At 38.4% G+C, this 27,877-nt stretch overlaps 1 long non-coding RNA gene across 21 annotated transcripts in view; it reads left to right on the top strand.

The window, feature by feature from the left end:
- LOC140636883 (uncharacterized) overlaps positions 1-27,877 on the top strand; it is a 126,707-nt gene that overhangs the window by 87,389 nt on the left and 11,441 nt on the right. For 17 of the 21 annotated variants that reach the window (XR_012034130.1, XR_012034129.1, XR_012034118.1 and 14 more), the window contains 3 exons: positions 6,870-7,023; positions 12,280-12,428; positions 14,932-15,289. This is a non-coding gene — a long non-coding RNA (uncharacterized lncRNA). Of the gene's footprint in view, positions 1-6,869; positions 7,024-12,279; positions 12,429-13,118; positions 13,176-13,266; positions 13,816-14,931; positions 15,290-23,875; positions 24,017-27,877 lie in introns of those variants that run through there. The other 4 variants (XR_012034119.1, XR_012034123.1, XR_012034111.1 and 1 more) reach the window with 4 other exon arrangements.

Below are 27,877 nucleotides of genomic sequence, written 5' to 3'. Positions count from 1 at the left end.
GCTGATGCACATCTGACATTTAGTAGATAATGTCAATTCTTTTTCTTCCTGCTTGATTCCATGTAGGTTAGGCCCAAATGACACACACAGAGTGAATATCTCAGTTTGGAGGAAGAATGAATGTGGCCAACAGCTCAGGCACCATCTTAACAAAGGGGATAGTTTTATATTTGGTACATGAGGTCTTCAGAGAGATAACATCTATCAACTGAATAGTGTGTTAGGGGTTTTACACATACTATCTTTCATCGTTATGATAACCCCAACATGCAGAGAATATCTACATTTTCCCAGGTGACACAAGGGATTCAGAAAGCTTAAGCCAAGTGTCAAGGGGGTGGGCTGTGAAGCAGAATACAAGAATAGTCTTTCACTTATTTATTGAATTATTGTTTTTGAATGGTGACACTCTTCTAGAAACTACCAGATAGACTTCTGTTCCTCTGAGATTTTACTTTGGAGAAGGTAGGTAATAAATACAAAAGCACCATAAGCACATTTAAAAGAATTTTAGGGAGGGGAAAGTGAGATGAAGAAGGAAAAACATGCTGGGCAGTTCTCATGATTGGAGAGTTCTTCAAGCCTCACCTAACTGACATTAACCAAAGCTGATACACTTCCCCTGCCCTCAAGTTCTAAAGATTTGTAGAATAATTTTCCAGCCAAAGTGTTTACATTTATTATGAGTAATTTTTATCTAATCTTTTAAAAAAGTAGGCCAGTTTTATAATATAGTGACTTCGTTTTATGGATAGTTGAAAGAGAAAAGCCTCCTCTGCCCAGATGATCTATGTAAACCAATAAAAGTCACTTTGGGGCCTAGATAATTATCTGGATAATTACCTCAACCTTTTTAACTCTGCTATTCTGAGATCATAGCAGACATTCAATGGAAACTTGTTGATTGATTTGCCTTTGACTATGAAGACTTGCCCAATAATTCCTTTTTCTCCCCACATTTGAATGGGAGTCTTTTTTTTTCCTTTTAATTTAGGGATATTTGACAATTAAAAGTTTTATGTATTTATGGTATAAAACTGGACTATTTGATATACATATACATTGCAAAATGATCACCACAATGAAGCTAATTCATATACCCATCACCATACCCATAAATGATAGTTGCTGTTTCTGCGTGTGTCTGTTAAGAACACTTAATATTTATCTTCTTAGAAAATTTCAAGTATCCAAAAAAGTATTGTTAACTATAGTTACATTGTTGTACATTAGATCTCCAACTTAATCATTTTATACAACTGAAACTCTGTACCCTTTGACCAACATCTCTCATGTCTCATTTCTCCCTCCAGCTCCTGGTAATCACTATTCTACACTCTGCTTCTAGGAGTTTGAGTATTTAAGATTCCACATATAAGTGAGATCATGCAATATGGTATTTCTGCGTTTGGCTTATTTCACTTAGCATAACGCCCTCCAGGTTCATCTGTGTTGTTGCAAATGATGGGATTTGTTTCTTTTTTTAAGGCCATTTTATAAATATATCCTTATAGTAATTTGTACATATACATATGTAATATATATATGTAGATAGATAGATAGATAGATAGATAGATAGATAAATTATGTTATACACACACACACACACACACACATATATGTAAACTCTGACCTAATGATTCTGAAGGCCAAATGCCTTGAACATCCAGGAAAAAATATATTTATTTGCCCTTATTTATGCTAAAATGATAAAACCTATAGAGATTAAAAATTGCTCTAATCACTTTTTAAAAATGAAATAAGCTAGCGTTTACCCAGCCCAGAGAGATGTGGAAAGACATCATACTTGCTTTGGTAACAATTTCTGTTTTCCTATATGCCAGCAGATCAAAAGTCCTCTCATGTCTATCCCCAGATCACACTTAGTAGTATAACTATTCTCTGGTTGGTACATTTAAATTCTGACATTCTCCTTACCCCATTGACAAATATAAAAAGAAATGAATTTTTATCTTCTGCTAATATGCTTGGAAGTTTATGATGGCTCATAATGCTTTGGATTTTAAGGATGTGAAGAAGTGGTGATATCTATTTTGAATTAAATTAGGATGTAAAGGTATAGGCTCTCTCTCCAGATTTCTAATGATATATGAGACGAATCCCTTAGGGTGTCCATTTTGGACACTAGTCTTCAATTCACTTGATAGTGGCAATCGATGTGAAAAGCTGTATTTAGTTTCCAAAAAGAAAACCCCCCAAAACCCAAGCAACCTTAGTGGAAATATCTTATTTTTCAATGTAATTTGAGGCACCATTTACATACAATGGAGTACACAGTTTTTTAAATGCTCAACTAGATGTATATTGACAATTGATATATAATTTCATGAACCTGACCCTGTGCCTTTTTCCAGCCAATTCTTAACTTTCTAGGCCCAACTATATTTTAATTTTGCTTACCACAGGTCATTTTGCCTGTTCCTGGACTTCATATGGGTGGAATCTTACTGTCTCAACACCTTCCTTCTGAATTTAAAATTTACAAAGCACTTTCACTTTCATTACTCCTTGCAGCCACAGAATGAAGGTCCCAAGACATAAATTTTTACAGATGGAAACACCAAAGCTCAGAAAATTTTCATGACTTGCTTAAAGTCACACAGTAGAAGGCTACAGAGGCAGAATTGGAGCTGAGCGTTCGGATTCTGGGTCCTAGACTCCTTGTGTTGAATCCTAGTGTATCCTGGAAAAATATTTGGACTCATTATCATAACAACAGTGACAATAAAAGTAAAGTACCTAGATCTGAATCTCAAATTGCCGCTCTTTACGTGCATGATTTTTAGTATTTGATTTTTTAATTTGATTTATTTCAGACTCCGTTACACTATTTATAGCTTAAAGATAGGAATATCCTCATTCCTGGACCTCACATCCCTGTTTATACTCCAAAACTTTCATCACACTTTCTGTTGGAGCCCTGTGAGCTTCAACACTAGCAGACAAAGTCAGAAACCAACTGTTGGGTTTTGACACACTTGGTTTAAACCTTTCTGATCACATTTTATTTCCATTTTTCTCTCCATGCAAAATGATGAGCTCCTTGAAAATGGTGTCCAGTTCTTATGCATTGTTATTTCTCAAGTGTTTAGCACCCTGTCTGGCCCAGAAGTGATGTGCACTACAAGTTCACTGAACCTGTTACAAGTAACCAGAAATTAGGACAGGCAAAAATCTTTTGGAGAAAGGACTGGCTTCTGCCTTTTTTGTTATTACTCAGACTTGCCTGAGTGGGTCTCACGAGATGGAAACTGCATATCTGTGGCTTATGTAAATAGCATTGCACCTTTCAGGGGAAAATTCTTGGGCTCAATATTTAATAAGAGGGTGTGAAAACTATGATGAGTTTATTTGTATGATCATGCTAAAAATATAAATGCCATAAATCTCCAAGTCACTGAATTCTAAAGCAAATCAATGTAGGAGGACGGGGTCCACTACCTGTTGGAGCTGAATCTCTGTAAGGGCTGAGGAAGGACCAGTCTGCCTAGTGCCCGCTTCCTCAGCTCACCACCTACTAATTCCCTCATGCTGCCTTTTGCCAGCTACCTATTGTTAGCTGCAGTGCTGTGGTGGCATTAAGGGAAACAATAATGTCTGCTAATGCTGTCAACACCTTGGCAATATCTGCCTTTCTTCAATTACTTTTGTTTACAAATTACTCCTAATTTTGTTCTTAAAAGCTAGTTAAGAACAAATGCTGCTAGGATTGATGGGAAGCTAACTGCATGATTAAGTAATTACGTTTTTAAAGCTTGCCTTACACTAGGACTAATGATATGTCACCCAGTAGCAGAAACCCCAGATAATGAATGAGAAATGTTTATATGTACTTAGTTGCTTTTAAATTTCCCTTCACGCTAGAGCTGGTGCTATGCATGGGGTACTGGGATGAAGAAAGGGAGTGACAGCTCAGCCTCCGCAGCCTTTGTGCAGAACCAGAAACTCCCACCAAGGGCTCTTTTCTATCCTCGTGGATGCTTTATTTTTTGCAGGGCTGATTGTTCAATTGGTTCACTGATGAAAATGCTACATCATTTCATTGAATAAAGAGCTGAATGAATTTAACTAGTAGGTGGTTGCCCTTTCACCGCAGGGATCAGATTTAGAGCTGATCTTTTGAGTATATAGAATAGAATTAGAGTCAGGGCTGATGGTGCTCTTCCATCCCTCCTTTAACCGGGGACTTGTACTGGGTGAGTGTTGGAGAGGCAGGTATTGGGTGACCAGGGCACAAGGGCTGGGAGAGAGGAGGAAGCAGGTCCCTTCACACTGACACCTGGGGGTTCTCAGGTCATTCCTAGGGACACAACACCCCTCGACTCTAGGTGAACGTTAACACGCTCTTCTTTAGGGCTACAATCCTGGAGGTAGAGTCAGGACTAATTTTGCAGGGAGGGGTGATGTTTCCTCAGCTATAACATAGGTTCTCCAGTTGCCCGTCAGTTTCTTTCCTAGGTAAGGACAGTAGGAAAATAATTCTATCCATTCATGTGTGTATAATACAGCTGCCTTAATTTATTTCATATATAATTTTATGTGTAGATGATATATGCATATGCATTCATATATAATTTATATGTATTACCGCTTAATATATGTTTATGTATAGTTATGCATAACACATGAATATAAAAAGCATAGCACAAGTTTTCAATATGTTGCTATAATTTTATGTGTACTGTGTTGCTATAATCCATATATATATGCATTATATATATAAATATATACATGTATCACACATAAACATACAGGTCTATAATACCTAGATATGCACACGATACCCACAATGACATGATATATTGCATATCTATATACATATTCTCAAAAATATATAATTCAACAATAATATCAGAAAATGAGTTAATGAGTTGATGGATAGGCTCTAGTGTGACACATTATCATCCATTGGCTTACACTGAATGGTGAGAGGTCAGTTCTGAGTATAGATCTAGGCTCACGTTGGCCAATTACTTTGTTTTCTTCATCTCTTTCTCTGCCTCCTTCATTATGTGTGGATTATAAATACCAATGTGAGGGGTCACTGTGAGGAGTAAATGAGATTATAAAGGGGATTTATCCAACTCTCTTGCACATAGTAGGTTTTCAATAAATGTTAATTTCATTTAATAAGAACTGCAATTTCTTATTTCAAACATTGACTAATAGTGACCCCTGAGAGAAGCAACAGACTATGCAATTTTCTCTACTTGTGAAATTCAAACCAGTTATCTCTTACTGCCAAGTAATAATGACTGTAATAAACTGAGGAGATTTCCGTTTAAATAAGTGGACGATTTTAGCTGACTCTGGAAATGTAAATGGACCCTAATTAACGAATGCCTTAATCGTTCCTCCTGTTTCTTCTTTATAGAGACATTATTTCCTGCCCAGGGGTGAATACATTCAGTGTACATACGTTCAGATATGAATACACATATGCATATACATTTTCAAGGTACCAGCTTTAATGGAGAAGAACAAAGGCTATTCATTAATTAGGGCTACAAAAATTTCTTCAAGCATTTCTATTTGCATCAGAATAAAGTCTATCTTCCTTAGTCTAGCATTCAAGGTCTTCTGGATCTGACTTCAACTCTGTTTCATAAGATGTTCCATTTTCCCCAAGAAACTAACTCTCTCTCTCTTCTGAATTTCCAGAGGACATATTCCCTATACTAATCATTTGACATTTTATCATTTTCTGGCTCTATTTGAAAGTTTTTTGCTATCTCACTTCTCAGAGCAAGGAAACTAGCTATCAAATTTAGCTGGTCAAGAATTTTTTTATTGCTTAGAAATAGATATAATTATTTTTTCAGCATAAAATATTACTAGTTTATGATAGAAAAATGAACTAAATAGCATGGTATAAAAAAAAAAAATAAAAGGACCTATGATTTCAGAGACATAATGCTTGACAGCCACCACAAGGTATAGTGATTAAGTCCCATCCAAGATTTTCCTATGTTTGAAAAACAAAATGGATCAGGCTCAGATTATTTATTATTTCATATTAAATGTAGATTGTCTTAAATTTAGAATTGTTTTACGTGTACATTGTATTCTGCATTATCATTAATTATCTTATGGATGCTTTTGCAATTTTGTAAAATATTATCTGGAAATATTTTTAAGAACGATATACTAACCTTACAGAAAAGAGTACCACAGTTAATTTATCTCATCTATTAATTTTTGGTTATTTTCAGTTATCACACTTTTATTGCTTTAACCAATCATGATGAGCTCCATCTCTTTATACCCAAATCTTTGTCTTAAATTCCGATTCCACCCTCAGGATAAATTTTCTCTTAGTTTAATCTAAAGTTTTAAGAGTCTTGACATAGAAACCAAAATGTTTTCTAAAACACTTTACACTGCCTCCAACAGTATTGAGTACCTCTCTCCTTGCCACCTTAAACTTTGGGAAGTCTTGTCTTTAAAACATTTTTGGCAGCATATTACATTATAAATTTCATCTCTTTGTTTACTATTTACACAGAATATTTTTCAATAGGGAACATTTCCGATTAGGAAGAGAAGTCTGAGGTTAGCCTGAATTCATTAATTTTTTTTTTCTCTTTGTCTGGCACTTGGATTTTTTTTTCTTTATTCGAGAAAAGTCAGGTATATCTATTTTCTTGAGCACAGCCAGTGATTTTCCTCTGCAGATTCTAACTCTGGGTAGGTTGATTATTATACAAGGATATTTAAACAGTAGTCTATGGTCTCCTTTTGCTGAAGTGCTCCCTTTGTCCTGCCTGCCTCTGTCTGATGGAATCTGGATGCACATTTCAAGATGCTGGATATGAGTGTTCATGACCTTTCACTCCTGGTCTGTGCAGGTTGGATGTCAGAGTCTCTTAAACAGGGACCACAATAGAGGTCCTGATGGGGTTGAAAACAGAGGACTCAAGAGTGAAGCAGACACCTCTGAATACTAGAATCAGTGGAGCAATCCCAAGCTAAGCTGTTGATGATGTAACCTGGTTCTCTGATGTAAGTGAATTTGGGGGGTGTGGGCAAATATGGAGGCAGTTATTGTGGGCTTGTGTGATCTTTTACCATCTACTTGCTTAGCTGAGTTACTTTGCTTTATAGGTTTTGACATGAGCTGGTGACTAAATTTCACAATTCATCCTACCCATAATGTAGTTGAGGTTAATTCTTTCACAAAATTGGTATAATGAAAAATTGGGACATTGCCTATTATTCTGTTTTCAGGTGGATGAAAATGAATAAGTTACATATTTCTAATCAAGACCTGGGTATATTTGGAAAAAACTTTTATATTTGAAGAATATCTCAGTGGCAATCATATTTCTCAACTTAACTTATTGGTCCTCACAAGCAAGAAATAAAACGGCCATTCTTCCTAAGACAAATAGCCTATTTCACTATTCACTTTTTTATTATTATTAACAAATACAAAGCAGAAATTATGGTTTGTTGATGTTTAATGGATTGGTAAAAAATAGTGTTTGAGTTATAATTTTGCTTCCAATTCCTAATACATTGATTCTTGGTTTCATGTTCATGTCCCTGTAGCAATTACTACTAGGCAGATTACTGAAGGTTAAGGAAGCAGTGATAGTGATATGATTTGAAGTCCCTTAACCCACCTCTACTTTATGCATATATATATTCTCTCCTGACCTGTAAAGCTACACAGAAGAAAGATGTAAGGATTAATTTTCATTCACATTTCACTATGTTCAGAGCTACTCAAAGATAGCTACCTGTGTTGTGGAGTTCCATGGGGGCACCCCAAACAATGACCCATGTCTCCATTATTTTCAGTCTACATTAGAGATAATGTTTGAAATATAAATTACCCTCAGATAAGTTATGGTTAACAGTTTTGCTAAGGGAACAGTATCTCTTGGATTCTTCTGGGAGACAGGTTTTGATGTGTGGACTCAATCCTACATGAGAGGCCAGGGTAGTGGAAGAGGAAAGGATTAACTCAGTTTGGTCTTTGTCATAATCTTGATCCATCCCAATCACACCCTTCCTCACCTCTGAGTTAGAATATGTAAATGCAAAAAAAAAAAAAAAAGTGGAAACTACTACCTCAGTTAAAATGGAAATTAGAAATTAGAAAGTATCTGCTATTTTAACATCTGTGGGTCTGTATCACCTCCACATAAAAAAAGCAACACATTTGTATTACTGACTAAACAACTCTAATATACCTTTTCCACTCAAATACTCCAAGTTCAAATCAGGCTAGGGTCAAGGTAACACTTGTTTGGGGCTCACAATTAATATTAACTTCTAGCTCAAAGTAAGGGCATTACAGAGGAAGGGGGTGAAATGTGTGTTCCTAGAACCAAGTGACTTGTTGGATGAGACAAGATAATTCTTTCAACCTTGCTTAGCTAGGTGCCAGTATTTAAAAATATAATAATGAGATAATAAAATAGTAAGAGTTTGAGCTTCTTGGGTAATATAGATTCATAGTGTTATTATAGTGAAAATTATGCCCATTTTCCAGGGCATTTATTCTTCATTTTCAATCCTCTACTGTAGTGGTTCTCAATCACTGCTGCATATCAAAATCACCTGCAGGTGCTGATAGGCCATGTCAGCGCCTGCACTACCACTACCCCACCCCCTCACACCAATCAAATCAGAAGTTCCCTCCCAGGGTCCAGGCCATTAAATGGTCAGGTGGTTCTAATATGAAACCAGGGTCAAGGATCACTGTTGCAATGACACAAAATGCCAGTGATTTTGTAGCTTCTATTAAATTGGGGTGGGCATGGTTGGGGAGGGAGTAGTTTTCCCAATACATGACTCCTAGCTAGCTCTGGCTCTTAGCACAAAGGACATCTTTAAACAGAAATCAAGTCGAGTTAGTGTGAGTCCCCTGTCATTTCTCTGGCCATTATAAGTGACATATCTGTGCCTGGTGTTTCAATCTCAAACATGTCACTGTTTTTGTGTCGTGACTCCATTCCATGTTGCAGGGATCACTCCTGTCAGCTCCCATTCGTCTGGAAGGGTTAGGCCTACACTTACAACCTAAGGCCCTGCCTGTGCTTCCAACAAGCTCTGTCGCATAGCGGCTGTCACCAGGCCTAGCACACATCAGCTTTAGTCTGCAGCCACGTCAGACCATGGTCAGCTGATTGTTAGGATTTCACCTTATCAACCACCTCATCTGATACTAGACTAAAAATAAATGGCAAAGTAAACCACTTGGGGAATGAGAGACTGTTGGACTTTTGGCCAAGTCACCCAGAGGTGATTTATAAGCTTTCCTTGGCTCTGCCAAATAGTCTCTAAGGCATAAAACATACACAGAGAAGGGCTGATAGAGAATCTTAATGGTAGCCTTGCAGAAATGTTCAGAAAATCCTTTGGTTGTTTACTTTACCAGGTAGGTAGTAAAACTAGAACTTGGGAAAGAATCCCAAAGTTGGAGGAGAAGCCATGCCCAGAGGCATGTGCACTGGCATCCTCTTCTCAATCTTGTTTCCTTCCAGTAGGAATGGGAGGAGTAGGTATTTAAGAAGGTAAGCAATGACTGTGCATTGTTCTTCTACTTAATCATCTATATTTTCACAATGCACATAGGAGGTGATTACAAGTAGAGAGTAGGAAAATAGTATGGATGCTTACAGTTGATATGGATACCACTGAATGTTCTGTTTGGAAATGATCTCATTGTGCATGAAAGTACTTGGGGAAGATTGGGACTCTCTTTAGGAAAGATGCCAAGTTCTGTCTCCCACACGATGCCAGTCCAAATTACCCATCCCAGCAGCTTAGAGGAGGGTAGGGTAGCAGCAGAAAGTTCACTTAAGATTGCTCCCTACTGAAGTTCTCAAAGATAAGATTATCTTCTACATCAGATCTGAGTTTAGTGATACTCTATTATTAATGGAGCAAGCGTTGATGCCTACCAAGATTTACAGAAAGCAGAGAACCACAATGGGAGGAACAGTAACACTTTATAATATCTGAGATATTAGAGAATACAAATTTTCAGTTAACTTTTTCAGTTTAATGTTGCCAGAACTGCAGATGTGATAGGCAAATCCCATGAAGTCCAAAGGATCTCCAGTTACATAGTCATACATGTATATTCCTTAGGGAATATCTTGAGTTCATGTGGGCCATCCATTCGTCCGCCTAATTCCTGGAAAATTTATTAGGAAAATAAAAGCCACAAAGGCAATATACTAATAAAGCAGAATACATTTAGAATGGAAAGTTGGAAATTTTTTGTGTTTTTCCTTACTAACTTCCACATATGAAAGTTTCTCTAAAATGACTATAAACATCAATGGGAAAATGTGATCCTATATATGACCTTAACTTTACTCATTTATTTTATCAGGAAAAATACACCTTGAGTGTTATGATCTATGTAAGGATATATTTACCGTCTCAAAGAAATTAACCCAATAAAAAGCCTAGTTTCAAAGAGCAGGTGTATAACAAATACTTATTAGCTTCTAAATAAGTAGTCAGCTTATCAAAGAATGGATCAATGTCTTGCTACTTAACTTGATGATCACATAGAGTAAAATCCCCATTCTTCTAATGATTGCTCCTTTCTCAACTAGTCAACTACTTAGGATGGCATTATATAGTCTGTGTTCCAATGCACCATACACAAAAAATTAACTTGAATGTCGGACTCAGTCTGATACATACACAAATTCCATTGCCATCTTTTGGGGGATATATTAAAGGGAAATTTAAACTATCCATAATAATAGAAGCTGGAAATTGAGAGGTTGATTAAACTTTATGAACACCAAGGTCCCAACACACTAAGAGTGCATGCATCTGACGTAACAGGGTTTTTCGGCAGGGAGAGCTGACACCTCCTGAGAGTCCCTCACATTCTCTGGGCATACATAGGCTCCTCACTTGCACACAGTGTTAAAAGACACTGTGGTGTCTTTTACAACAAGTGTCTAACCAATGGCCATGGAGCTCTGAGAGTAAATACTTGAGTCTTGACTACCATTGAAGTTTAAATGTATGCACATATCAGCTTATCTCGGGGAGGTGGTGTGGGAGGGTTTGGTTGAATCCAGAGTGCAGTGGGGTAATAGAGAAATCAAGAGAAAAACTATCGGTTCCTTTGCAGCATGTGTCTGCAAAGTGGTTTAGATTTAATAGTGATTCAGGATATATATGGTAAGGGAAGACTTCCAAACCTTCCTTAACCAGCCCCTTCACTGGGAAATATAGACCCATGCTAGGACTGTGTAGTGGCACATACCAAAAGATCTGATGACTGGGGACCCTAGAATTTCTGCTGTGAGCATCCCTTCTGAAAGGGTGTTAGTACTAGAAGAGTGTGTAATTGCCTCTTGACCAAGGAAAAGGGGAACATTGGAGACCTGGAGACACCCAAAAGATGGCAAGGAGTTCTGTAAAGTGACAGCAGGGAAACTAAGAGACTAGAATAATCCTGGCAAGCAGATTCCTAGTTTGGGCCTATCCCACTGGGTGAGCAGAAAAAGTGGACAGTTAAGCCTCAGAAATGCATAGCAAGATGGCTTCAGTGAAGGCTTGCAACAGAACTGCAGTGGCTGAGGCTGAGCTCTGAGGCCGAGCTCTGAGGCTATATGAGACATCTCTCCCTTGGCCTTCCCCTCTAATGGCCCAGAGACTGAGGACAGCTGGTGTTGGGGAAAGCTACTGAGATCCTGTCACATGGTCGATTGAAATGTTGATCGGCACACCTGTAGACAAACCGTGAAAGTGACCTTCTTTTGGAATGTTGGGGGTGGGGCCTAGAAAACATTGGCTTATCTTGTTGGCATGGGCAACTTCTACAGGCCTAACACAAACACCTGTCGTATTTAATTAGCAGCTTATTTTCCAGTGTCTCTAAAATACACGTAAAAATTCCTTGCATAAATAATATGCAAGAGTTCTGTCACCAGATTAGACTCCCTAGACCGTAAAGTGCAGGTATCATGCCTTTGGGGGTCACTGTGTCTTCAGTTACCAGCATGCACACAAGAGTGCTCAATAAATACATTGAAAGAATGAATAAATGAATAGACTGAATAAATAATAAGTAGCCAGTCAGTTTATATGGAGAATTAAGATCCTTTGAGCTATATGCGGAAATATACAGTGTTTGGCACACAACGTATATGATAGTTTTCACCATGTGCAGCACCAATCAAGGAGTGCATTTGATTAATTCCAAAATTACACATGTATTTATGAATGGCTTTCTTAGCAGTCAAACAGAATTTGTCTTCAATCTTTTATTAGGAGCTGTTCCTTGTCACTAGCCAGTACTAATGCATGTAAATAGATACGGGCTGCAGATGATACCTGGAATTGTCAGTGGCTCATTAGAAGCATGCAAGTGATGTAAAACCAGAAATCCTTCTATCACCTTCCTCAAGATTCCAAATCAGGTACAAAATGTTTTAAAAACTGTTTCTACCCTTCAGGTGTATTGGTACAGAAATAAAAGCACTTACTTTCTATTTGCTGTTGTGTTTTACATTCTCAGTAGTGAGAGTTGCTTACACTATGTGTGGGCTCTTACCTGAGAGGAACTTGTGCACACACACAGCATACATCAGTGGGGAAGAGATGACTTCATTTTAAGAGGTGTGGGCTGAGGGATGCTGTGGGTTTGCAGTTGTTGGCTACCCTCTTTTCTGGAGGTTCCTTTCTTGTATGTGCCAGGTTACATATTCATTTGAGATAGGTAGGGAGAGGCCAAATGGATTAGAGCTGTCTTGTCCAGTAATGGTAGCCAGTAGCCATATGTATCTGTTGAGCGCTGGAAATGTGGTTCATCTGAACAGAACTGTGTTATAGGCATAAAACACACCCTGTATTTCAGAGACTTAGCATGAAAAGAAAGAAGAATGTGAAATATCAATTATATGCTAATATGTAATATTTGGGGTTAAACAAAATATTAAATTAACTTCACCTGTTTCTACATTTTTAAACATGGTTTCAAGAAAATTTTAAATTACATATGTAGTTAGCTCACATTATGACTCACACTATATCTACATTATGCTGATTTAGAGGGGTCACTAGATCTGAAGATATGTATTTTAATTATTTATATGTACTTACTTATTCAGAGAGTATTTACTGAATTCTGTTATGTGCCAAGGACTGGACAAGATGTGGATTTAATGGTAAGCAAAATAGACTGGTACATTGTGGCTCACACTTGGCCTCTGGTGCTTCAAGTTCTCTTGCTCTCTCTTTCTCTCTCTCTCTCCTCAGTTGCTACTGCAGAAAATTCTACTCCTTGCTATCTTTGACCTGTATCCAGGTGTCTGGTGCTCATCTGCCACTCCAGCCAGTAGGAAGTGTTATTTTCTAATATCCAACTCTGTCCTAAAGAGTCAGAAGAAGGACCCTTAAAGCTACTTGGACCCCTGATAACACAGTTCTTGGTTTTTACTTCTAAGTTCAATCTTTGTGGAGTTTGGAGTCTGATAGAGAAATATGGGCATTAAGCAAATAATCACACAACTTAAAAATGTGAATACAGGGGCACCTGAGTGTCTGACTCTTGATTTCAGCTGGGTCCATGATCTCAGGGTTGTGGGATCGAGCTCTGTGCTGTGCCCTACAACAGGTTCCGCATTGGGCATGGAGCCTACTTAGGATTTTCTCCCTCTACCTCTGTTGTCTCTGCATGCACATGTGCTCGCTCGCTCTCTCTCTCTCTCTTTCTCTCTTTCTCAAGAAAAACAAAATGTGAATATGAGTTGTGTTAAGTACTGTGAAAAAAAAAAGTATAGGCAGCAGAATGGATCGGAAGGTAAATTCTAAGGTATGAATAAGAGAAGGCCAGGGACCTGGGAATGTGGGGTAGGAAAAATGGGGATAGAGAAGAAAAACTCTAGGTAGAGGAAAGAACACATTCAAGGCATGAGCTGAAAGGGAACATGCTGACTTCAAAGAATGGAAAAGAGTCCATTGTGGCTAGAAAACAGAGTGACAGAGGAGAGACTCCTGAGGCTGGTGGTGGGCTTCTAGACCTTTGCTACTCAAAGTGTCATCTGCAGACTGCCATCATTGCTTTGCTGGAGAGCTTATTGTCAATGCAGAATCTCAGGCCCAGCCTGATGCATCAAATCAGAATCAGCATTTTTAAAAGATCTCCAGGTGATTTGTACACACATTAAAGTTCAAGAGACATTGATCTAAAATTAAAGATTTGTAGTCAGTGCTTAGAGAAATGGAAATTTATTGCATGATATTTGCAGGTTGGTGAAATGATTGCACTTATATATTTTTGAAAGGTTGCCCTGGCTATAATGTGGAAGAACAGACAGGAGTGGGGGGTCAGAGCTGAACTACTCCGACCAAGATATTGGTGGAATAAGGCAAGAGCAAACAGCATCATGGGCCAGAATGGAGATGGCCTACACTGAGAGACTGAATGCAGTGAAGAGACATTTAGATGGAAAAATCACCAGGCCTCCTTGGTGGTGAATTGATACAATGGGTTAGAGATGCCCTGGATGAGTGTCAGACTTTCAGTTTCATGAATAGGGACATTCTTCACCAAGGGAGGAAATGTTGGAGTAAGATCAGATGTGGGGCTGTTTGGTAAACATGGTGAGTTTGGTTTTGGATATATTGAGTTTGGAATGTTTTTGAGACATCTAAATGGAAATGTGAAGAAGAGGATCACCCTCTCCTACACACACATGCATACAACTTCTCTCTTTCTCTGCTACTCTACCTTAACATTGCAGCCTTCATTTCCTTCTTTAGAGTCCATCTGGTCCCTCTCAGCTCAGCTCAAGTATTTGAACATATTCTTCCCTCTGCCTGGAAATATTTCTCTCTCTCTCTCTCTCTCTTTATCTCAATTGCTCCTCAGCCCCACAACTTCTGTTCACTTGGATTCTGTATGTGTGTCTATATGTGTAGGACAAGTTCTGAGTTGGCAATAGATATTTGACTTCGGGGGAATGGAAGAAAACACCCAGGGGGCAATGGCCAAGTATGCAAGTCTTACTCATGCCTCTGCTATGGACTGAGCACATGAACTTCTAGAAGTTTGTAATCTGAAAGAAGAAGAAGAAGAAGAAGAAGAAGAAGAAGAAGAAGAAGAAGAAGAAGAAGAAGAAAAGAAGAAGGAGAAGAAGAAATGTCTTACAATGCTATGATGGGAATAAAAATAGATGTATATAAAAATACTTTGAAAAATATGAAGTATATTAAATTGTACTAATATTATGGGCCATCTTGTCCAGATTGGGTGATGGGCACTGGGGGTTATTCTGTATGTTGGTAAATTGAACACCAATAAAAAAAAAAATAAAAAAAATAAAAAAAAAGAAAGAAAAAAGAAAAAAGAAAAAAAAATAATTTTTTTTTAAAGAAAAAAAAAGACATAAAATCAAGTCGTCTCTTCTGGAGTCTCAGTCTTCTCATTTACTGAAAGAAGAAGTTTGAGGAAATTAGCTCTAATATACCTTCCAGCTCCATCTAGGTCTAAGTATGAACTATTTTCTTAATTCTGCAAAAGTATGATTTTTTTCAGTACTTTTGGTTCTGTACTGTATAGGGATTAGGTCCCTGATCCTTTTGTAGAGATGTTCAATATCTTATATTTTCCTTTCTCTGGTTAAAGTAGATTCAGGAATTAGTATGACAGTATCATGTTTAAAGAGAGATTATCGAACATTTATTGAATGTTGTGTGCACTGTGAAAGGCAAAGAAGAGACATGTTTATAATTTAATTAGGGAAATAAAGCATTGATGTATAAAATGATGCTACCAGAATAAAATAACAATAAATATAAAAATACAGAAATGTCTTGGGGCAAAACGTGATTTACTGCCCTGGTACTGAGAGTAGAGCTTTATGGCATTGTACACAAGCTAAGAGCATTGAGGTCAGAAAAAGCGGGCACCATGGTCAACTGGAATAGTCTGGTTAAAAAAAGTAAGATTTTCACATGATGAGAAGAGATAGGGAGTGTGTCTTCAGTGAAGGGAATTGTGTGTACAAGCCCAGAAACAGGAATGTATATGCCTGTCTGCAGGGTGTGAGAACAGAAGTCTAATTACAGAGGAAAATCCATGTAGGGAAACAGTGAGGAATCAGGCTGAAAATAAATATTGCATATAAAATAGGAGGAGACATTAATAACAGGGTAAGCAGTTTGAACTAAGAGATATATATACAGTGATTCATTGTATTTGGAAAAAACAATACCCCCAAAACCACAAGGTCTAAACTATAAAGCCCAAACAAAAAAGTAGCTAAAAAAAAAAAAAAAAAGATCCAAGCTATTCTTTGCATTTATAGTTTCCACTTCCCCTTTTTCAAATGAACAGAGCAGATAATATTCTTCATGTTGTTAAATTAAGAATGTGAGGATATTAGTATAGAACAAAGTAACTCTTTAAATGGAAGGACAAGATATTATAGGATTCAGATGCCTTTCAGTTGTTTGGATGAACTAATTCCCACAAATCACCAGGTTCCCACAACAGATTCCCACAAATCTGACATGGTGGAATGGGAAGTGTTTCTCCACCAGCTCTATGCAGGGTCTGTAAGCTTGCTCTTGTGGAGAGAGGGCCCTAGAGAACAAGGCATGGATTTTCTTTCAATGTGGAAATCTTGTGATGTGAAAGAGCATCCTGACCTCTGACATAGATCTCATATTTCTACGGTAGGATGTGCCGTCGTCTTTATGTGGTACCAAAGGGTGGAAATAGCTTCTTTCCAGGCCAACAAATGTCAGTCGGCAGAAACCATTGTAGAGTCAGTGTTCCATTTCTCCACATCTACCCCACAACCAGACCCCATAATTGTAGAGCTTATGACTAGCAAAAATCCACACCAAAGTTTTTCTGGGTTCACCCTCCCCAAAGAAAATTCTACTTAGAAAGTAACCGATTATTCTTAAAAACAAACACCAGCTGATAATTCATTCCCAGTAATTCATAATACCTGCAGCCTGGAAGATTCTGTTGGACAAAAATCCTAAGGTATTTTACATTTTACTTTCCTGCCACAGTTGGATATTACTGTCCTTCTTCCAGCGAGGAGTGAAGGCACTGTCTCAGTCTCCATCTCGCAGTTCACACTGGGAATCATAAAGACCATTTCACTTTGAGATATATGAATTATATGTATCTAAATACATATACATGTGAACATACGTTACATAAGTATAATGATATTTACATAAACTAGCTCTACATAGTATGATTCTGGGACTAAGAGGAAACCCTAAAAAGTCCCCTTGCCATCCATAGATATGCAGTCTACTCGGAGAGGCAAGATATTGATGCTTTCACTGATATTTGGAAATCGAGGCTGTTCATCTTTCAGGCCAGAAAAAGAGCCTTAAGCCATGTGGTCTGCATAAGAGGAATGGCAGGCTGGAATGGTGGAGGAAGGCTTCCTGGAAGTGCCTTGAAGTTTAAAGAATAGAATCTGAATAGGCCAAAAAGAGCAAGGAAAGTGATCAAGGCTAGTGTCAGGGGATGGTGATGTAGTGACTGCTGATGGATAAAGTCCTGAAATTAAGTTACCTTTATCACAGCATTTTTATCCACCTGAAAGCAAATCTCTCCCTGCTGCTTTGCTAAAGCTAGCCAGACTGCCTGCTTATGCTGAACTCTCTTGCCAGTTAGGGCAGGTTTCCCCTAGGATGAAAATGAGAATGCCCGTGCCTCTGCTCAGAGTGAGACCAGAGAGCCAAGTGAGAAGAAAGACAAAGCAGGTTTTCACCTTGACCCTCCTTGATGTACCTCCATGCACTCACCACAAGCCTCTACCCCTCCGGGGAACACCAGCGAGTCCTAAGGGTTCCTGGATCTTAGAGTTTTTCCAGTTTCTCCAAGTGTTTGATCTCTAACCTGCATGTGACTCTATCCATGTGAAAAAAGAAAAAAACAGGAATGAACACAACAAAAACATTTCTTTGAAAATCTTGCTGTTCAGCATCATGCAAAAGTAAATGTTTTTCTCCTGCTGTGCTGCTGCTTTCTATTCTTTTCCTCTCTTCTACAATAAGTGCCCATTGTAAAATAGAACACATGCAAGCGCGTGCACATGCCAGTGCATGAGCAAGTGGGCCCGCGCGGGTGCGTGCGCACACAGACGCACACACACACACACACACACACACACACACCAAAATTTGGATTCTGCCCTTTCTAATTACAAATCACCACCTGTGGTAAAATTATTGAAAAACAGATGAGCTTTTCATTCCAGCAATAGCCTTAAAACAAGCAGCAGTTCCAACTGCCAGTGTGATGTATAGACACCACGGAGGGCAGATGAGGGATTAATTAGGTCTGTCCTTGCACATTGCCAGGGGAGCACTTCTGTAGAGGTGATTGAGAACTAGAAAGAGTGGCATTAGTCTTCATTGTTGGTTAAAGGCAACAAAAATAAAGATGCAATTGAGTTGACAAAGCTTCAAGGTATGTGGCTGAGTCATTTGGAGGTGTCAAAATGATCAAACTATAATTAATTAGCTGAAGTGCTATATTTAATCCCTCAACTTTAATGAAGAATTCTGAATCCAGAAACTAATGGCAAAGGAGGTACCATTGGTTTCTGATATTTGTTAGGTCAGGGGAGGGTAGTTATTGGGAGGAGAATTAAAATTTTTCTCAGGCTGTAATGATCAACACCGCCCGCTTTTAATCTTATTGTCATTTCCCTTTCTCTTAAAGAACAATGGTGGTGTTCTCTGCATTTTTATGAGGGGAACAATTATAGGCACATGACACTCCCTGTAGTCTGGCAAGTCTTTTTAAGGAGGCCTAGAACACTGACTGGGGTGGAGCTTTTGACCAAAAGCTTGGCTTTTGACCACTTGCAGATTCCTTGAACAGTTTTCTACCAAATAGCGGGTCTATTTTAGAGCTTTAGAAATATAGCTCTGGGCCACAAAACCATAAATAATTCCTAATTATAATCAGGAAACATTAATTGAATGTCTACTATGTGTAGAGTACTGCTACCTTATCTCTAAAAATATTTACATATGGGACAAGCACATGATGCAAAATATTGCCTATAAAGATGATGATTTCATTTTTTTCCTGTTGTCTGTAAGGCCTTTGCCCACATTATTATTTTATAAATTAGTTTCTGAGCCCCAAGGGAGCGGGAAACAGGTCTGTGTTTTTCTCTTTTGAATGGGACCTAACTTGAGCCCCTAATGGTCATTGATGAGGCTCATGATTGAACCAGCTCTAAGTGAAGGCAGAACGGAAATGTATTAATATTTAGCCTTATAATGAATTGGCTATAAATTAGCAGACTTCCTCTTATTATGGAGACTTTCTGTTTATTAGCTATAATTTAGTACTGGTTGCCACTTTGTTTTATAAAGTGCTTTCTCTTCTTTCTTATAAATTATTACTCAAAAAACTTAGGAAAAACGCAAACCTTTCATGAAATAAAAGAAACACAATGGAGGACAAGATAATCAGTATTTGAAAAAGTCGTTCTTTTTTAGCCTTTCAGCCTTAGATATTATTAAAATATGCAGAAACCCCTTAGAATGAGGATGGTCTCAAGTGTCATCGAATACAGATTTCATGCAAAAATAGTGTCCCCTCTCTTTTTAAGGATGTATATTAAAAATCATTGTTTTAGTAACTTTAAATATAAGTCATTATTAAAAAGGAAGAAATTGTACCATGTTGGTAATTATGCCTGGGACAAGTATTAACTCAAATATATTAATTAGTTAATTAAGTAGTTTAGATATTTATTCTCTATAAATATCTTCTTGCCTAGAGTAATAATACAAAGTAGTATAATCAGAAAGGAGTCCTTCCTTTTCTTCCTCTCTTAATAAGTAAAATGTAGAAATTATGCATTTAGTATCTGAAAAGTGGGAATTTTTCTCTGGGAGAAGAGATATTTATTGCCAGAGAAATGTAGAGATTCTGTCCTTACTGTCAAAGAAATAAATGTTTCTAATTAAGGAGGTTCCCAAAGAGAAATCACAGGGACATTAAATAAAGAGCAGTCTTCTGGTTTCTTTACTCTTCTTCCTGATGATGCACATTAGCCTTGCTCTACCCCAAGATTTTTTAAGCATATGATCTGTCACAGAGTTATCTATTTACTTGTTCCTTTAATATTTGCACTTGAACTGCTCATGTCCATGTGATAATTATCTATCTCTAATATTAAGTCCTTAAGAAGTAGGATGGGGCTCACAAAAATTGTCAAATAGAAAATGTCACAAAGTAAGCAAGAGTTATAATGAAGATGTGAATGCAGAGTGGTGTTCTGATCCTTCCACATACCTTGCACCCTCTTCAGTGGTTTCCTTTGCTCCTGTGACAAAAACAAGCCCAGAGCCACGAATAACCTCAAGCACTTAATGGTGATCTAGGTGGTGAAGACTCCTGAAGAGGAGAATGCAATTAACATATCACCACATTCTTGAACAACGTTGACAGGTAGCAGCTGAGAGAACATGTGCTTCAGAGCATCACCCAACTTACTTTCATTCCACATCTCTGATCTGCTGAAATAATGCGTTAGACACTGAGCTGCTATTTAAACAAATAACCATTGTTGTTAATAGCATGCTACACTTAAATGTCATTTTTATATTTTCAGAATGCTTTTGTAGACCATCACATGTGATCCTCAAAGCAACTCTGTAAGAAAATTGATATTACTCTGTTTTACAGATCACTCGGAAACAACCCACACAATTTCTCTAGCTGTTGTATTAACTAAGGGCAATTGCTCATCTTCATTCCATCTCTATTGAAAGCAAGTTTGGGAGCCAACATCCTGCCTTGTTTAAATCCCAGGCACAACTTCCTTTTATAGTTCCTGTCAAAACTATTGTTAGAGTGAAAAGTATTTTGTGAAATCTTGAGGTGCTTACAATGTATGTGTTGCTGCTCTTCTATTTGGAAGCAGAGGAGTCTGCCTATAACTTCTATGTGGATGTAAATCCAAATAGCGTCTTCTCTTCCCAGGGAGAGGTCCAGCCACCCTTTGGGGACTCCTTTGCAAGTTTAGGTTCAACATGGCTGTCTTTGATTCAAAAAAGGACCTTGTACTATGTTCTATTTGTGAACAGCACAATGCATTGGTGGAGTTTGGAATTGGGGGGAGGGTTGAGAAGTGGTTATTTCTAGATTCCTCATGGGGAGCAAGGAAAAGATATTGGGGAGAAATGGCTGATCAGTTAGTTAATTCCAAGTCCCAGAAGAGCTCCTACAGAAGGAAAATCTTGTTGTGGAATAAGGGAATTGTCCTTAGTTGACACCGAAGTGATAAACACACCTCATTCTCTTGCAAGGAGTAAAGGACTGGCAAGTGACAAGGGGGAAGGGAATCTTTCAGGGATCTTTCAACAAATGGGTAGAAAATATTTTAATGTAGCTCACCTTTCTTATCTCCTTCATCCCCTCTTCCTATCATCCTATTTCTTTCCCCAGACTAGGGACACAAGCAAAGTGGGGAAGTCTAAAGGTATGAATTACCAAATATATCATTCCTCAGTCTCATCTAAGTCTAGTTCTTAAGAAATATGTTAGATGATAAGGACAACTGTGAGTGTACTATTTCAGTGCATAGCACAAAAGCAGGGGAAAAAAGTCAGTAACACATTTCTGTAGTTGACATGTAACAACACACACCTGAAGAGGTTTCGGCAAACTGCCAAAGTATCTGACAAAGTTACCTGGTAATGGAGGATATTTGCAAGACATGGCACACATTTATGTCCTTACATATGGTCCAGAACAGTGCCTGCATTTGGGAGGTGCAGAGTGCAGACAGCTCTCCAGTCCAGTTTAACCAGTTTCATATTCTTGCTCAGATGGTGTGGCTGGGTCATTTATCATTTTCTTCCCTCTGAGTTATGGAGGCTGTTGTGCAATAATTTTCTTTGCATATTTGCAGCACTTTTCTGTTAGTATCTTGACATATTCACTCATAATAAAGTTTAAGTGCCAGTCAATCATAAGAGAACACTGAATCTATTTATTGTCCTAGAGTTCTGAAAGTACACAGCTTTGTTTGTGAAGCAGACATCCTTTATGTCTCTGATTTCCTTCTCTCTGGCTCCAGCTGTTATGCTATGGCTCTGAGTTACTACTTCCTGTTGCAGTGGTGTTCCTTTGTGGCTGGATTTCTGCTACACTCATTATTTTCTGGATTTTTATTGAAAATTGCTATAATATGCATTTTTATTTTTTAAAAGCTTTCAGGTTTTTAATGAGTATAATTAGCATTCCAGCAAAATAAGATTCATACCTATATTTTAAAATATTTTTTATTGGAGTTCGATTTGCCAACATATAGTATAACACCCAGTGCTCATCCCGTCAAGTACCCTCCTCAGTGCACATCACCCAGTCACTCCATCCCCCCGCCCACCTCCCCTTCCACTACCCCTTGTTTGTTTCCCAGAGTTAGGAGTCTCTCATGTTCTGTCTCCTTCTCTGATATTTCCCACTCATTTTCTCTCCTTTCCCCTTTAATCCCTTTCACTATTTTTTTATTTTCCCCAAATGAATGAGACCATATCATGTTTGTCCTTCTCCGATTGACTTACTTCACTCAGCATAATACCCTCCAGTTCTATCTACGTTGAAGCAAATGGTGGTTATTTGTCATTTCTAATGGCCGAGTAATATTCCATTGTATACATAGACCACATCTTTATCCATTCATCTTTCGATGGACACCGAGGCTCCTTCCACAGTTTGGCTATCGTGGACATTGCTGCTATAAACATTGGGGTGCAGATGCCCTGGTGTTTCACTGCATCTGTATCTTTGGGGTAAATCCCCAGCAGTGCAATTGCTGGGTCATAGGGTAATTCTATTTTTAACTCTTGGAGGAACCTCCACACAGTTTTCCAGAGTGGCTGCACCAGTTCGCATTCCCACCAACAGTGCAAGAGGGTTCCCCTTTCTCCACATCCTCTCCAACATTTGTTGTTTCCTGTCTTGTTAATTTTTATCATTCCCACTCGTGTGAGGTGGTATCTCATTGTGGTTTTGATTTGTATTTCCCTGATGGCAAGTGATGCAGAGCATTTTCTCATGTGCTTGTTGGCTATGTCTATGTCTTGTTTGGTGAAATTTCTGTTCATATTTTTTGTCCATTTCATGATTGGATTGTTTCTTTGCATCCAGTGGTTGATTTTAAAAATACATATTATAATAATATGTATAATATGTAATATGTATAATATATAATATGTATAATAATGTATTTTTAAAAATCAACCACTCAATGCATGGTCTCGTGTGTTCTATCTGGAAGACCTCAAAGATCAATAGACAGAAGCTCAAAAACCCAAATAAAAACAAATGCTAGTACTCTAGTTTCTGTTTCTAAACCCAAAGGTACCACTAAAACCCAATGTACCTATCCATAGCTCCACACAGGGTTTGGAGACCATAAAGACAAGCAATCATTACAAATACCTTGAAAGTGGAGTAAACACAGTACGGATTGGAGCTCCCTTGCTCTCCGGGAAAGTGCCAACTGCTCATCTTCCACTGGTGTTATCTTCCCAGATGGCTTAAAGAGGGGAGTAGGACTCTCAGTTGGCTTGATTTGGGCACCCCAAGGTATATTTCACAATGTCTAGAGACATTTTCTTGAGACAAATGAGAATATGCTGTTTGTACCTGCTGATTGTGTCTGGAGACCAAGGATTCTGTTGAACAACCTAAGCAGCACAGAACAGCCGCCACATGAAGAATTATCCTCCTCCAAGTGTCAAAAGTGTCAAAGTCGAAAAATCTTGCTCTAGATCTAGAGTCAGAAGATAAGAATGGAAGTAGTCAAGGGAGACCTTCATTTATTTTCCATAAGATTTTCTTTTATCCATGCAGTGTTGCTAAGTCATTGCAGTTATTAACGTGGGTGTATATACTTGGAAGAAATATAAGAAGATGGACTGGAGAACAAGTCCAGTGCAGAAAGACACTGAGCATGAGTCGTAAAACCATCTCCAATCACCTGCTCGAAGTTGACTTTTTCCCCAGTAGTCTCTTTAAAAACTAAATAAATAAAAGTCGGTCTTAAAAATACCTTGTTTCTTCGTTCCTAACTAAAGGCTTTCTTAAGCATATTCAAACACTTTCTTTTGCCTCCCAAGTCTTGGAAGTCCCTCCAAGTAAGTAGAGTGGGCATCTTCACTTTACTTAGAAGTGAGCTTGTGATGGAAAACAGTTGGCACTACATAGTTCACTTTTATTGACTACATAGATCTGATAAATAAAAAATAAGTTCAAATCTCAGGAACCCTGGAGTGAGTGAATAAGAAATACCAACCTTATGCTTCTGGGGATGGTGAAAGGTAATTACTAGTAAAATGTCTAGCATTTATTGCATATGTACTACGTACATACCAGGTACTGTGCCAGGTTCTTTTATTTATTTTCTTCAATCCCCACCAAGCTTTGAGGGAGCCTTTCCCTCTATCATGGGCGAGGAGTCTCGGGCTCTGGAAGAGGAAGTCTCCTGCAGAAGGACACAGCTGGGACGAGCAGAGACAAATTTCAGATCTTGTCCTGGTGACTCCCAAGCCTGTGTGGGTCTCATGTCAGAGACTTTGGATGTGCTTTCGCTGGAGCATGGTGGTGACAGTAGCCTAATCAGAGAGTTAAAAACTAATTGCAGATGAGAGCTCAGAGCTCTCCGTGAAAGAATTACAGACTCACAGAGCTAGTAGGTGCTTCAGAGATTTTTTTTTTCCTAAACCTTTTACATGACAGATAAGGAAATCAGGTCGCGGGAGGAAACAATGGTATTTGGCCCTGCCCTCACATCTTTTGCTTTCCCGTTTGTGCCACCAGATTGGCACGTGGGTGGGAGTGGGTAAGCTGGTCAGGGGGAGACAGTGGCTCTCCCTGTCTGTGCTGGAGCTGCGAAAACTCAGCTCTTTTTGCTGATGTCCCTGCTTTGCATTTCGGGGAAAAGGAGCCTTTTCTCTGGAATTCCCTTGTTCTCCACTTAGACAAAGCCCCAGTTTATTTACCTTTAGGACACATACAAAGCAGTCCATTTCTGTAGGAGAAACACATACTTTGCAGACTTATTTTTCTTCCCTTCTCGACTTTGCTGGTTAAAACTCACTAAGTGCTAAATCATAATGCCAATGGGTTAGGATTAATTGTGATGTTTATTTTGGTACATTTGCCTGAGGATCTGATGTGTGTTTCACAAGTCTAACAAGTAATTTTACCTAGAATACCAGACACTATCCAGTGCCCCCCTCCCCCCACCCCCGTTAGCCACGGTCGGGTTTGAACCAGTGACCTAGAGGTGAGAGGCCGCTCATCACATTACCGCTGCCCCAGGCCATAGAGTTCACTTGCTGGCTGTTTCTTTAATGTAATTGCCAACAGCAAGATCAGCAGTGGGAATTCTCCTCAGTACGTAGATGCTAAGGTCTCAGAAATTCAGCATGTGTGAGCTCTTCTTTTCGCTTTGGAGTTTGGATCTATTAACTAGCAACATTGCTCAAGAAGCTGCAGAGGGATAAAGGATGGTGTACGTTTGGCACTGTTCTAGAGAAGGAGTAGGCTATCAGGTTATAACCATCTGATTTTCTGTCAGGCTGGTTGATGGCTCAAGTCACCAATGCCCATGTTAAAGGAAATATTCGAGAGCATTAATGATTTGCCGGTACCAAGAGATGTGATGAACAGTTTAAAAATACTGCCCCTCGATGGGAGAAAATGTATTTCTATTAAGGGACCAGAATTGTGCTACGCTTGTTGGAATTTTTGCTTGTGCACAGGAATTTAGCTCGAGGTCTATGTCTGTCACTAAAATTGACAACTGCCTGTGGCTCTGCACAATTGAAACGTAGATCTTAAATTTCACATCATTATCCAAATAAAATATATCTGCCAAGGGGGACTGGTATTACACAGTTAGAGAACTGTGATACCAGTTGTCTGATTAACATATTGAGAGGAATATAAGAATTTCTCACCTATTTTCCAGAGGGAGGCTGGCTGGGGAGCTCCTGTTAAACGGACTAATTGATCAGACTCCCTGTGCTAAGTATAGAGATGCCCAGCAATGTGTCTGGCTGGTCGAGGCAGGATTTTCCTGTGATGAATAATATGTGTAATATAAGAAAAAGGAACAGGGCACAAACCACACATTCCTTAATCCTATCTCCTAAAATGGAAAGATAGGAAACCATTAGCTTCTGGTGAACTGGTTCCTTGCTCTTGGGCCTCAGGTTTACTCAGCATTGCTCAGAAGGAAGACACATGCCTGAACTTTGTCTTCTCGAAGCCTTTTCATTAGCTCCAACATCTTCATAACTCTGGCTTTGGAGTATTCGTGAAAAATGCAATAGTCATGAGATATATGTAAAAAAATGGATTTCTAATTCAATAAAAAAACCCCAAGGAGATAATTGTTTATTTTAAAAGATGTATGTTAGCAGTCACTAGCATATGTGTTGTCTCTACGTGCTCTGGGTTAGGCATGTGTTTTTTGGCTTAGTGCTTGAACAAGGCTCTGATGGGTGGGTTTATCCCCATGTATGTAACACAAAGGCTTAGAAAAGAGCAAGTAAGAGAATTTCAGTTGAATTTGGCTTTTCAAACTGGAAGTAACCTTAGTGATCAGTATTGGTGCAGTTTTTTATCATTTCAGATGAGAAAACAGATCCAGAGTTGAAATGACTTATCTCCTAATGAGCTAATGACATTTATAATGAGCTTGAAAATCTAAAGACTGGCAGATAACTGCTATAATTATCTCCACAGCATCTGAGATTCATTTTGCAGTAGTGGAGAATTGCAGAGGGTTTGCAAAAGTAACCATCCCATGGTAATTTAACAGTTCACAGAGCCTTCCTATACTTACTGGTCTATTTATGACATTTCATTCAAAATAGTCCAAATGCCAATCTTACAACAGTGGTTAAGCTCATGTCCCACTCATCGTTTTTTTTAACCAGGTTACCATGGTTTAGATCTTGGTCTTTTACAAGGTGGTGTGTGCTGTTGGGGTTTCAAAATATACAGTTGCAAATTCCAATCCAGCTCTTTTGTAAAGTTACTGCAAGACTAGAGACAAGTCACACCGGCAGTCTCTGCTTTGGCTTCTTGACGAAAAGTAGTTTCTCATGTACTTCTCTGAATTGTACTGAGCAAAGATGATCAAACATTCCTAGGTGAGCTACCACGACTTCAAGGAAAAAGGCAAACAGGGATAAAAAATACCTTGGATGGGGTCAGTCCCTCCCTCCTGAGGCTCAATTTCCTACCTGAGGTAAGTGAAAAGTACAATGCTGTAGCTTCAGGTTAATGTCCAGGATTATATGAGAAATATAGAAAGCTAAAGCACACTGACTGACATCTGGGGATACTTTAGTATCCTTTCTACCTTACCAATCACTGCTACTGTTTCTGGATTTCAATACAATGCGTTATCAATACCCTTACGTATGACTTGCTTTTTTAGTATATCTTGTATTGCAGTAAGGGGCTAATCCCTTACAATTCTAACCAGATTGCAGATTCTTGGGGTATCTAGAATTTGATCTCATACATTTGTTTCTTTACAGACTCAAGCATGATGCCTTATTGATATACATGTTCAATATAGTTTCTCTTGATTTGACAGTCAATAGAAAGACAGATTCAGGCTTATTGAATAATAGCCTTCTAGGTAGTAATATTACAGATGAAGGATTAACTGAAGAATTCTACTTCACATTATATTAACTATAATATCATGTGAACTTGATACTAGTTTCAAAAACTGAGGAGGCATTTTTCTCCACACCATACCTAATAGATCATGAAGTAGAAAGGGGCTGGCAAATTATGACCCATGGGTAGGCTACCATCTGTTTTTATAAA

This window comes from Canis lupus, chromosome 7 (genome assembly GCF_048164855.1).
Source record: "Canis lupus baileyi chromosome 7, mCanLup2.hap1, whole genome shotgun sequence".
NCBI classification, from domain to species: domain Eukaryota; kingdom Metazoa; phylum Chordata; class Mammalia; order Carnivora; family Canidae; genus Canis; species Canis lupus.
Note: the sequence above shows the minus strand (reverse complement) of the source record. Positions and strands in the feature narration are given on the sequence as shown.